The sequence below is a fragment of the Canis lupus genome, chromosome 26 (genome assembly GCF_011100685.1).
Source record: "Canis lupus familiaris isolate Mischka breed German Shepherd chromosome 26, alternate assembly UU_Cfam_GSD_1.0, whole genome shotgun sequence".
In the NCBI taxonomy this organism is placed as follows: domain Eukaryota; kingdom Metazoa; phylum Chordata; class Mammalia; order Carnivora; family Canidae; genus Canis; species Canis lupus.
The window spans coordinates 5,403,433-5,416,406 of record NC_049247.1 but is presented as its reverse complement, the minus strand read 5'-3'; the positions used below and the strand labels follow the sequence as shown (position 1 = coordinate 5,416,406).

General features: G+C 51.6%; 3 long non-coding RNA genes across 5 annotated transcripts in view; 1 reads left to right on the top strand and 2 right to left on the bottom strand.

Annotated features, from left to right (window-relative positions):
- Positions 1–568: 568 nt before the first annotated feature.
- On the bottom strand, positions 569–3,364 carry LOC119877580. Its single transcript, XR_005379092.1, has 3 exons — positions 2,237–3,364; positions 2,010–2,117; positions 569–1,735 (listed from the first exon to the last, which is right to left on the bottom strand). It is a non-coding gene; the product is annotated as an uncharacterized LOC119877580 (long non-coding RNA).
- LOC119866119 lies at positions 1,631–5,646 on the top strand. Its single transcript, XR_005379093.1, has 3 exons — positions 1,631–1,805; positions 2,403–2,611; positions 3,119–5,646. It is a non-coding gene; the product is annotated as an uncharacterized LOC119866119 (long non-coding RNA).
- Positions 5,647–6,354: 708 nt separating this feature from the next.
- The window catches only part of LOC111092645, a 42,519-nt gene continuing 35,899 nt past the window's right edge, over positions 6,355–12,974 (bottom strand). For 2 of the 3 annotated variants that reach the window (XR_005379094.1, XR_005379096.1), the window contains exons 3-4: positions 10,065–10,334; positions 9,711–9,974 (exon numbers count right to left, since the gene is read on the bottom strand). This is a non-coding gene — a long non-coding RNA (uncharacterized LOC111092645). Of the gene's footprint in view, positions 6,755–9,710; positions 9,975–10,064; positions 10,335–12,974 lie in introns of those variants that run through there. The other variant, XR_005379095.1, reaches the window with a different exon arrangement.

Genomic DNA, 12,974 nt, shown 5'->3' with positions numbered 1-12,974 from the left:
CCTTTCGGCAAATACACAGGAAGCTATGCTCCCGGGGCTGACAGTTCAGCCACCCCGCTCCCCCCCGCCCCTGCAGGCAGGGCAGGGGCCTGGGGACAGTTGATGGAGTGAGCAAGGGGATGTGCAGGACCCACCAGCAGCTGAAACAGGGAAAGCAGGTGGACTTCAACATTCTGCCTCCTAGCTGCCCTCCCTCTTTCTCTATTCCTTTCCCAGAAACACCAGTTCAGCTCACCTGTCTGGCACCCTGTTCCCCGTGCTTTGGACAGTGACACCTGGCCAATGAGATAACCCAGCCCCCACTCTGGTAATAGCTTGGCACCCTCTCCCCACCTCCCAGGAGACATACTTACATTTTAACTAGGGCCCCCTGGACACCACATCTCCAACAAAAGAAGAAACCCCAATGGTGGCCTTTAGAACACCTCAAGACCAAAGACTAACTCTAGTGGTGAGATTTTATTTTACTTCTTATAAAGATTTTATTTATTTAATCATAAGAGACACAGAGGCAAAGACACAGGCAGAGGGAGAAGCAGGCTTCCGCGAGGAGCCCGAAGCAGGACTCAATCCCAGGACCCTGGGATCACACCCTGAGCCAAAGGCAGATGCTCAACCACTGAGCCACCCAGGTGCTCCTAGTGGTGAGATTTTTAGATAAAGGAAAAATATGAAGACAGAAAAAAAATCCTGGGTAAAAGTCACATAAAATTAAGTGTGGTAAAGTGCACAATTCCGTGAGGTTAGCACATTCAAGGTTGTGCAGCCACCACCTCTATCTTGTTCCAGGACATCGCTTCACCCCAGAGGAGATGTCATAGCCCCTAGCAGGCCCTCCTAGCACCCGCCACTCTGTGCTGTCTCCACAAATTTGCCCAAAGAAACTTTTCATCCCTTGTGCCCCCAACATGGGCTGGTCAGGGCCAACTGCTTAGTAAGAGGCTCTAGAAACAAGTGGCCCAAAGAAATGAGCTTGTGAACCAGAGGATTCTCACTTGGGCTGCTCTTGGGTTCAGTGCTTGGAGGGCCAGACATTCAAGAGGTTTCCACAGAGCCAGACAGCTCCAGGGTCAGGCTGCCCTGAGTTCCAATCACAGCATCACTGTTGCTCCAACTGCGTGACCTCGGACACCTGCCACTGAACCGCTCTGAGCCCCTACTCTCTCATCGGCACCGTGGGAATGTTAGCTGTGCCTGTGGCCGCAGGTTGCTCCGAGGATGGGGGGGAGCACAGAAAGTACAACCCAGTATAGGCCCAGGCGGAGTCTATGGGGCTGAATAGTATCCACCCCCCCCCCCAACCATGCCCATCCAGACCTGTGAGCGTGATCTTATTTGCAAACAGGGTCTCTGTGGATGGTATTAAATCAAGTCGAGATCCTGCTGAATTAGGAGTGGCTCTGAAATCAATGACTGGCAAATCTGCAAGAAGACCGTGTGATGACGGCACAGGGACCCAGAGAGAGGACAGCCAGTGATGCAGCCGAGGATGCTGTGGATTGCTGGCAGAAGCCAAAGACGAGCAAGGGAATCCTGCCCTGGAGCCTTCCGTGGGGGGGAGGGGGGGTGATCCTGCTGCCACGTGGGCTTCAGAGGGCGGGGCGGGTTTGACACGTGGAGGATCCTCGCAGCAGCAGCCGTAGCTCTCCGTCGTCGTCGTCGTGTCATCACTCGGGGATGCTGGCATCGCCCCGGAGGGCAGGCTGGCTCAGGGGATCCAAGCAGGGCTGAGGGGCTGAGGGGACAATGGGGCAGCCACCAAGAGAGCCAGAGTGCACCTCCAGCTCCCCAGGCCTCAGAAGGGGGTAAGGTTAAGGGTTAAGGATGGGTGTTGTTGGGGGAGAGCTGGGGGCGAAGTTAGGGCCAGTCCTAAGGTACATTGAGGGGTGGGGCTCGGGGGCGAATTCTTGAGTAGAGGAAGCCTTTGGGGGGTCTCCAAAAGTCAGCAGCCAGTTGCAGAACAGGTGAGCAGCCCTTTGAGAGGCACACTCCCTGAGATCAGGCCTTACCTTCTCAGCTGGGGTTCACAGCAGGGGGTGTGCAGGTGGGACCAGCCGCGGGTGACCCAGGTTCCCCGGAGGGATGTGCTGCCTCTGAATTGAGAACATCCGGAGACCCTGTGGAGCAAGGATTTGACCTCACAGCTCCCTTCCTGCCCAGCCACCCACAAAGCAGGCTCTCCCTCCTGAAAAGGCTCCTTTCCAGAACAAAAGCCACCCATTTTCTTTCCTCCTACCGGGTTTCCCTCCTCCCCGCGTTTGGGCTCTGGGAAGGCCCGTTCTCACAGAAATGAGCATTTTCCCAAGAGAGCCTGGAGCAGAATAAAGAGGCAAAGCAAAGGGGAGAAGCAGGTCGTCGTTTGCACGGTCCTTTTGCTCATTTCCACCTGATAAAACCCACAGGGGAGGAATCCCAGGAAGGCAGCACCGAGCAGCCTGCACCCCGGGGAGGCTGGTTTGGATTTTCCATCCAGTGGGTTGATGAAGACAGGAGGAGAGTTGTGAACCCTGACAAATCGGAAGATGCTGTCCTGTCAAGGGGCTTCCAGATGATGGCGGATCATCCTCCTGCCTTGCTCAGCCCTTATTTTACGCAGTCGCCAGGGTTCCAGGTAACGAGGCGGTGGGGTCCTGGGCGTCCTGGGCCGAGCTGGCGGCGCCCAAGCCCTCCCCTGCGTCCCCTGGGCGCCTCGGGCGGTATAAGCGTCATTGCAGACCTGGTCTCAGACCAGGGGAGACACCAGCCCAGCTACACCCGAGGCCTGCAAGCTCTCAGAAGAACGCTGGGTTGAATTTCTGAAGCCAAACCAAACACTGGCTCGAAAACGTTTTCTTATTATCTCATTCTCTGACTATGGCACAATCACCCCCATTGAAAAGCCATGAGCCCGCCCAAGTTTTAAATTAAACCTCTCAAGTTTTCCCTCTGAGAGCAGATAAAATCCTTCCAGCTTATGTTTGGAGGAAAGAATGTGGTGTGTGTGTGTGTGTGTGTGTGTGTGTGTCTGTGTGTATTTCCCCTAAAACTCATTTTCTTTTGTTGGATTCCTTGAAGCTCTGTTTAAATATTTCACTTAAGGAAAGAATTACGTCTGATGAATGTCGAAATTCCCTTCCAGGAGCAACTCCTCCATGCTGCTTGCATTCCAGAATGAAGCTCTTTCTGAAGAAGGGGTGAGGCCCCCTTTCAAAGAGGTGAGCCACCCAGAGTGTCCTGGGGGGGGGACTTTGCTGAGCTGTGACAAGAGACATTTATTCTCCACCCATCTGTTTAGTCACTGGGTATCACCCAGAGGCTCTGAAAATCTGCTGTGTTAGAAAGAAAGAAAGGAAAGAAAGAAAGAAAAAGAAAGAAAGAAGAAAGAAAGAAAAAAGAAGAAAGAAAGAAGAAAGAGAGAAAGAAAGAAAGAAAGAAAGAAAGAAAGAAAGAAAGAAAGAAAGAAAGAAAGAAAGAAAGAAAGAAAGAACTCCAGTTGCCTGCTGAAAAGGAAATGCAGAAGGGGCCTGCAGAAGAGGCCCACGTTCTGCGTTCTGCGTCTGGCCCTGCCTCGAGAGGCTGAGCAAAGCAGGCCATTCCTTCCCCTCTCAGATGCCTCCCCTCAAAAGGAAGGATAATAAGAAGAGCTCCTTTTGAGAATTCCCATCAGCCAATGTAGGGAAAGATGCTACCGCACTGTTTTTCGTTCAGCAAACATTTGCTGAGCCCCCACTGTGTGCCAGAGAATGTTCTAGGTTGTGGGAGACGACAGCAGGGGCACAAGATAGGCAATAGCCCTGCCCTCATGGAGCTGATGTTCTAGAAGGTGGGAGAACTCATCTCTTTTAGTCTCTCGGAGTCATTTCTGAGTTCATTGTGGAAGCTACACAGGGCTTTGTATGGGGCTTGGGACAGAGCAGGTGGTCAATACTTTTTTTTTCTTTTTTTAACCAATGAATGGTAAATAGCCAAACACCAGGAGGAAGGGACCAGTGGTAGTGTACATGTAAGGCAGAGTGGGTGGTGATTCTGGGTCTGGAGGCTGGGGCCCTAAGCCTCTTAAGTCCTGGAGACATCAGGGGCCCTGCAAAAGATTCTCAGCCCAGCCAAGATGGCCCTGACCAAGGCTGGTCACCCCTACACCTCCTTTGTGTACCCCTCTGAGCATCTGACTTTCTGATCTCCACCTCTACATGGAGTGAGCAGGAATTCTGACCAGAATATAGGTGGCATTGTAAATTAAAAGCTTTCTCCATCCCTGTTGATGCAGGCTTGGGATGCTGTGGAGGGACTGCAAGTCTGGGAACCAGATAATCAGTGCTTCAAATCCTGTCTCTGCCACTCACTTGTGTGATCCTGGGAAGGGTATGAACCTCTCCTAAACTTTACTTTTCTTGTCTTTAAAATGTGGACTATGTGTCCCACCAGGTTGTTTCGAGGATTAACTGGACATAAAGGCACAGAGGCCGGGATGCAAGGAGTGGACAAGAGGTTGAAACACACAATTTACAGAGATCAGACAAGCAATTTAAACAGGTGAAGCAGCTTGGGTGTGGGCAATAGGGGCTGGTGGAGAGTGTGGCAAACAAGAGAGCACCTGCCCTGTTTAAAGGCCAATTCCTGCCAACTGTCCTCATGTAGGGATGTAGGGCCCAAGGTTACCAAATCTTCTGATTTTCTAAACAGAGGCCCCAAATCCCGATTTTCATATGAAATCTCCTAACTTTAAAATAATGCCAATGAAGGGTGCCTGGGTGGCTCAGTCAGTTGAACAGCAACTCTTGTCTTCGACTCTGGCCATGATCTCAGGGTCATGGGATCAAGCCCTACATCTGGCTCTACACTCAGCGAGGAATCTGCTTAAGGATTTCTTTGCCTCTGCCTCTCCCCTCAGCTTGTATTCTCACGCACTCTCTCTCTCTCAAATAAATCTTTTTTTTTTTTTTTTAAATGGTCCCAATTAACTTGTTAAAAGTCATAAAGCTGTGCAAGGGCAACTAAACACATTGTGGCCACAGGGCAACTCCAGGTTACAAATGCGGGGTTCCTCTTCCCCTTGACTTTGCAGCCAGGCAGGGGTCGAGGGGAGCTGGGTACAAGGAAATAATCTCACCATTCTGAATTAGCACTGTGGTTGACCCTATGAAGGGGAAGCACCCAGGGCCTGGAGAGCATATTCCAAGGAGAAGGGGAAGCTTCTCAGAGAAGGAAGAGACTCGAGTCTGGGCTCCTGGCATGAAGGGGAGCAGGCAAGAGACAAGGAAAGGGCATGCCCGCAGAGGAGAGCCCACAGCCAAAGGCTGGGGAGTGGGTCTTGGCTCTATCCCCCAGGGGATTAGAAAGGCACCCAGCCTAGCACAGAGACTCTGCCCACACAGCTCACCACTCACCGGGGGGAGGAACGGGGTGCAGCCCTTCCAGAGAACTCTGCCAGGTTCAGGAATCACCCACCAGAATCCCAGTGAGTGGAGCCCCCTCCCCACAGACTAGCTGCACATCAAGGTGGGGGAACCTCCTATGGGGCCTCTCTGCCTGACCTCATCCAGTGACTCTTAGCTCCCAGCCCCTGCCCAGCCCACTCTTTCCTGAAGTAGAGAACCTGGAAGCACACTTCAGATTCCTCTGCAGATTATGTGCTATTTGGGGCGAGGCCTGGCACATTCCAGAACAAATAGAGTTAGCAGGTGGGTGGGGCAACCCCAGCAGTGGGGTGGGGGGGAGGGGGCAGTGTGGGCAGGACCCACCTGCATGGTTTCACTCCTCTCTGTGTGGCTGGGTCCCCTTGGACCTTCTCCCTTTCCCTCCTCTCTTGCCTCCACCTGTGCCAGGTTGCCATGGGGTTGTCGAGAGGTGGGATTTGTCAGCAGGAAATTCTTCAGGGTCAAGCTCAAGGTCAAATCATGTTGTATGTGAGCCCCAACTCCGGTGGCACTGGGGCTACAGTGAACAAGACATGAGGCCCCACCACAACCAGAGGTGGGGCAGTAGGGAGGCATTCCTAAATCCCTCACAACCGTTCCATAGGCTCCCAGGAGCTCTTCTTCTGTCAGAGCCTCCACTGAAAACATTAACACCCAGGACTGTGCATACAGCCAGCACTCAATAAATGCACACCCAAAGAAGGATTATCTGCCAAGGGACAGAATGAGTCTGCCTTCTGAGATCACAGTCCACAGCATGTGGAACCTGCATGCTCTTAGCCAATCCTTCTCCAAAGACTGCTGGGAAGGAAAAATATTAATATGTCCAACCCTAATCAAATCTGGATAATTTCACTAGAAACCTTTCCATAATTTCATCAGCGTTAAAGGATTACAATAGCAACAAATTAAACCAACAGGCATGAATTTAGTTGCTCAAGAGGAAAATGTAGCTTGATTTAGAAACGGATGTTACAGTTTATTAACCAATCTAAATTAATTTGATTTTGAGCCACTGTTAAATATACATTAGGATGTATCACCCAATAGCATAGCTGGTGGGGGAAGAGAAGGGAGAGGAAGAAAAGCGAGCAAGGCTGATATGAATTTAGTGTGTTAATTCTGCAGGGCTGGATATTCAAAATTGGAGAAGGGAAGACCAGTCAGGACTCTTAGTAACAAGAATTACAAAGTCAGTTTGAGTTGGCCTAAGCCAAAAGGGGGATTTCTGATTTCAGTATCTGAAAATTTTAGGGCCTGTCTAGCTAGCTTCAGGTACAGCTGGATCCAGGTCTCAAGGTCAATAGCCATTCGCCTTTCTTCTCTGCCGACTTCATTCTCAAGCAAGGTCTTCATACCTGGAGGCAGGAGGAACACAAGCAGCTCCAGATTTTCATTTTATTGACTTACCCACCTTGCAGAAAAAAAGCCCACCCCAAATCCCAGGTGAAGCTCTCTTTGGCCTGGCCAAGGTCATGAGCCACTCTGATGAGCCAAGCTTATCCTTGAGTTGGAGAGGAGAGAGGACAGTCACCTCATGTAGAATAAGGACTAAGACAGGAAAGGTCCTCCCCCCAAAGAACAGAGGAGCTGTTGCCAGTTCTGAAGATAGAGGAGGGGCAACAGCCCAAGGGATGCAGGCCTCCTCTAGAAGCTAGAAGATTCGAGGAGCGAAGGCCTCCAGAAGGACCCAGCCCTGCTAGATACCATGATTTTTATCCCATGAGACTCATTTTAGACTTCTGACCTCCAGAAGTATACAAGAATATGTATTGTGTGAAGCTACTAGGTTCTGGCAATCTGTCACAGCAGCCACAAGAAATGAATACATCTCCCTAAAACCATGTACTCCCCCTGGGCATGAGGTGTCACCCTGCAGGGTAAAGGAGCTTTCAAGGACAACAGATGCTCTTACGTTGCAGCACTTTCAGATTTACTGTGATATTGATGCAAAATTTGCTCACGTGGCTACCCTGAAGCATAACACATCAAATAAATCCCAGGCCTGCATGCCTTCACAGACCAGGGCACCGGGTAGCAAGTACAGCATGCAGCATGCGTGGTGGCCTTGACCATGAGCCCCATGGCTCTTGTACTGTGGGCAAGTGGTCAACTGACAGCCCTGGTGCTATGCTCTGGATCCACACTGCATCGCCAGGGGCTCCCGCCAACGACTAAGCACAGAAGGGAAGTGACACACAGGCCCTTCTGCTAGGATGTGGGATGCCCCTGGTGGTGCGCCTTGGCTCCAGGACTCAAGATCAGCCTGTATAAAACTTCCCTGGGACTTTGCGAAGCCCCTCCTACCTGACCTTCCTTCCACCCTTTTCCTCCACGGAGGTCAGGCCAGCATCTCAGCCTGAAGGCTCTCCAGCCTCCTCCTCCTCCCCTTCCCCCCTCAGAGCTATTTCCCCCAATCAACCTCTCACACATCTAATCCCCCTTTGAATCTTCTTGGAGGACCCAAACTGCCCTGGCATCATTGTGAGAATTAGAAAGAGTAGCTCCTCTGGGTGGATGCATTACCACAGGTGGTGGATGCTTCTTCCAGGATAAGCGACCAAGCAAGCAAGCCAGCATGAGCCTGAAATCACCTATGATGACCTCTTCATGGGTGCCCTTGTGCAGTGCATGACAGGCTACTACACACCCCTTGGAGAGAACAGTAATGTATGCAGTCCAAAAAGATCCCACCTCGGGACGCCAGGGTGACTCAGCAGTTTAGCATCTGCTTTCAGCCCAGGGCATGATCCTGGGGTCCTGGGATCGAGTCTCACATCGGGCTCCCTGCATGGAGCCTGCTTCTCCCTCTGCCTGTGTCTCTGCCTCTCTCTCTCTCTCTCTCTCTCTCATGAATAAATAAATAAAATATTTTTAAAAAATCCCACCTCAGTACTCAGGGGACCAGGAGAAGCCAGGTGTCCACCATGCTGGGTCCTGCACTCCTCCCCCATCCACCCTCTGGGCTGTCTGTGTTCACCATGGGCATTGCAATATCTGAATGCAGGCATTTTCAGCAAGGACCTCTTTGTTTGGCCTATACTGGGTTTTCTAGAACTTTGAATTACTATATGGTATGCCTTACAAACGTGGATTTAGTTTCTCTTGAAAACTCAGCTGGGACAGGGACTCACACTGGGTCCGAGACCCTCACGTGGGTACAGTGGAGGCACCTCACAGTGACCAGGCTCTCTGGCCGGGCCCTGAGCTTTCCAGCCACTACCATCCCCATTCCACTCCCCTCACCTGCCAGGGTCCTGGGGCTCTGGGCGTGCTGGCTCTGGCAGTCCTGCCCACTTGCTGTGTGACCTTGGTCCCTCTCTGAGTCCTGTTCTCCCATTCTTGAAGCTGGGGGGTGGTGGGGGAGAGGGACAGGATCCCCTCATCTTTGAGGGCCCTCCAGGCTCCATGCTCTGACAGGCTCAGGAAGATGGAGAGGGAGATAAAGAGAAAATAGTTCTGCTTAATTGCCTCATTAAGCCCTCCTTGTTGGAAAGCCAGAATGGGAGCAGCTTCCTCTGTTTTACTGGGAGCTTGTGCCCTCCCCACTGAATTATGCAGCTGAATGGGGGTGGGGGGTGGGGACAAGGAGAGGGGGCTGTGGATGGAGCAAGATCCTCGCAAGGGGCAGGCTTCTGGCCAGCCTCCGGCACAGAGCGTGCACAGCCCTGACAGGCTTTTATTTGGCAGCTTGTACCAGAACCCCCCACCCCCCCACCCCCGCCACAAGCAGCAGCTTAAACAAGAGGGGGATTTCTATTTCTCCTGTGGAATAACAATGGCAGCTCTGGCACTTGCCACAGGCAGGTGCACAGAACTCTTGCAAGCGCAGAGCACTGATGGGCTCACATCAACCCCAGGGCCTGGGGTGGACGGAGTCTCCAAAATTCATGTCTGCCTCGAACCTATGGATGTGCCCTTCTAAGAATGGGACTCTCCGTGTGCCCCGTGTAAGTAAGCGCAATCCTACAGTATCTGTCCTTTTGTGACTGGCTTCTTTCATCAGCACCATGTCTTCCGGGTTCATGCATGTGACAGCAGGTGTCAGACTCGCCTTCCTTTTCAAGGCTGAGTACTACCCCACTGCACCCACAGACCACATTTTGCTCATGTACTTTATTCATTGACAGATGCTTGGGTGCTTCCCCTTGTGACTGTCGTGAGTAACGCTGCTATGAACATGGCATACACAAACATCAGGTGTGGGGTTTTTTTAAAGATTTTATTTATTTGACAGATTGAGAGAGAGCATGAGCACATGCAAGGGGAGAGGCAAAGGGAGAAGCAGGCTCCCCCCTGAGCAGGGAGCCCAATGCGGGGCTCAATCCCAGGACCCTGAGATCACAACCTGAGCCAAAAGCAGACACTTAACCGACTGAGCCACCACCCAGGTGCTCCAGATAGGTGTGTTTTTAACAGAATTAGACGGATACCTGGGTGGCTCAGTCAGCTGAGTGGCCGACTCTTGGTTTCGGCTCAGGTCACGATCTCAGAGTTGTGGGATGGAGCCTCCGCATTGGGAACACTTAGGCTGTTTGTCCCTCTCTCTCTGCGCCAGCTCCCACACTCTGTCTCCTTCTGAAATAAACAAAATCTTATAAATAAATAAATAAATAAATAAATAAATAAATAAATAAATAAATAAAATCACAATGATCAGGTCATTACCAGCCTGGGTGCTGGATACCCTCTCTGCCCCTGCAGCCACACTCCACTGGGCTGGGTGCACCAGGAGGCTGACCCAGTCTCTCCCACTTCGGTTTCTGGCCAGGTTTCCCAGGGGGAGGCAGCAGCAAGACTCTGGAGGGCAGGAGAAGAGAGAGAGGCCGGGGTGTCCGTTCCTCTAGGTCTCTCTCGTCTCATCAGTTCTGGCAACAGCTCTGTCTTCCAGGACCACAGCTTTTCCGGCAGGCTCCTGGTCTGTGGTTCCGGTGCTCACTGCAGGATTATAATGCCGTTTCTTCCGTCCACCCCCTCAGACCCAGGAGAGAAAACCATACCTGCGATTGCCAGCCCCTTTACCCTGCACCCTGCCCACCTCCATGAAGGGAGCCTTCACTGGTCCACCCGAGGGAAACACCGGCTCCTGCTGGACCTGGAATGACCCACCCTCTCTAGTTGAGAGATGTGGAAACTGACTCACAGAAAGACTAAGTCAATTGCCCAAAGTTGCGCCACTAGTGAATCGACTCAACCCCAGACTGTCTGGTTCTAGATTCCAAGCTCTAAACCAGAGGCCAGCGAACTACAGCCCTCAGGCCCAGTGCTTGCGATTTATCAATCCAGTTTTATTGACACGCGGCCAGCCAGGCTCATTCACTACATACTGTCTGCGGCTGATTTCTTGCTACGCTGGTAAAGTTGAGAAGTCGTAAGCAAAAGACAATGTGGCCCAGAAACCCAAAAATATCGTGTGGCCCTTTACAGGACGAGTTTGTCAGCTTCTGCTCTTACTAAGTTCTGCTGGGGCTTGGAGCCCTTAACACCTCGTTCAGAGGTCGGGAATCATTATTATTCTTTCCACTTGGACAGACTAAAAAGCTACAGTGTAACAGGGGCTCGTAAAATGAAATGCCTACCTGGACCCAGCAGGTAACATCAAACGTTAATCAAGCCGAGCATACAGAAGGCAGCAGCTCCTGGCAGATGGATCATTCGACAAAGATTACTAAGCACTTGGCTCTGCGTCAGGTGCTGGTCTGGGCCCCACAGAACAAAGGACTGAAGAAAAGAGACCCCTTCCTGCCCTCCTGGAGCTGACAGTCGAGTGAGGAACCGTGGGTGACTGGCCACAGTGACGGGGAGCAACGGGGCATGGTGGGGACACTGGAGCATTGGGGGGCTCCGGCTCCTGGCCACAGACAGTTCTTACGGGGTGAGGTGCTTGCTGGAAGGGGGAGGGACGGGGGTGGGGCTGGTGGAGAAGCAAAGGCGCTCCCAGAAATTGCCGGCCAGCTTCTGCTCACCTCTCATTAGCTAGGTGAGCTCACCTCTCCCCTAGCTACCCTTGCTTCCGGGAGGTCTGGAAGGGTGAATTTTTGGCTTCCAGCTCCTGGTGGGGGAAAGCAAGAGGGGGAGAGAGAGAGAGAGAGAGAGAGAGAGAGAGAGAGATGGAATGGGTTGTGCAAACAGATAACAGGGGGCCAGTTGGGGGGAATTCTGTTGGGAATAATCTCTCCACCCCCCAGCGCATCCTCCTGGGCACCCCCTGGGCCACCCCACTTTGGAAACCTGTGCTCTAGGGGCTCTCAAAGCTTGAGGCTTTGAGAAACAAAATCCAGAAGGTGACTTGAAGGCTCTGTCTGCTATACCCCTTCCCCAAGGCAAAAGGCGTAGAAACATCTTGCTCAAATGAGGGTCTGATGGAGTAAAGGGAGAAGAAACAGGACTATCCCTGTTATGCCACCAAACCAAGACACCAGCCACCAGCTGGTACAGAAGGCAGGCCACGTTAACCAGGGTTGCAACGAGGGTGAAGAGCTCGTGACAATGCTAAAGGAAGAAATCAGATAAAAAGCATATGCACCGTAGTGATTATTAACCGGGCTAAAAAGATGTGGCAATTATATGTAGATATAAGCCTAGAAGGAAGCATCCTCACACAGTTATAGTACTGATGGTCTTTGGATGGTGGAACTTGAAGTAAATTCTTTACTTTTCCACGTTTCAATTTCTCTTTTCTGTTTACTAAAATGAGTACCTGTTGTTTTTATGGAGGGGTAAAAAAAATGCTTTCATTTCTATTGAAAGTTTCCTGAATTTGCTCCACATGTTCTGGGTGACTAAGCAAAATCCTGGAGTTAGAGCCAACCAAAGAATGTAGCAAAGAACCGTGGGGCAGGCCTAGCAGCGTTGCTGGGATGGAAGTCCACAGCGGTGGCCCTCAGGTCCCCACCTGAGCTCCAGGGGTGGAGGAGGCAGTGACAGGGCAAAGGCCCAGGACCCTCCTTGGGAGGCAGGCCTCCCACCCCCACATCCCTGTGGCAGAGCCCACTCTAGTTGTTCCCCAGTATCCAGTGGCCCCTCTTCCTTAGTAATAGAAACCCTGACTTTTAGCTGGGCACACAGCTGGCAGGAAGCGATGACATTTTCTAGGCTCCCTTGCCGGTGGGTGTGGCCAAATCACTCAGCATTGGCCCCTGAGATGTAAGCGGAGGAGGTATGTTTAATTTCTGGGGAGCATCCTTAAAGGGAAGAGGACTGGTCATCTTTTGGCCTTCCTCCTTTCTGCTGGCTGGAATTCAGATGAGATGGCTGGAGCGGCAGCAGCCCTTTTAGACCACAAGAGGGAAGCCACAACTCCTTCCTGATTTTGCTTACTTACCTCTGAGAAGTGAACTTCTATTTTTTTAAAAATCCCCATTACTGAGGTTCTCTATCAAAGATTTCCCTAATTAATAATGGCACTAAAGTGAGTAGTCACAGGTTTCCATGGGAGGTTGGAATAGCCTCCAGATGGTCTTGTTTTGGTTGAAAGGAAGTGATCTTTTTTAAAAAAGATTTTATTTATTCATGAGAGACACACAGAGAGAGGCAGAGACACAGGCAGAGGGAGAAGCAGGCTCCCTGCAGGGAGCC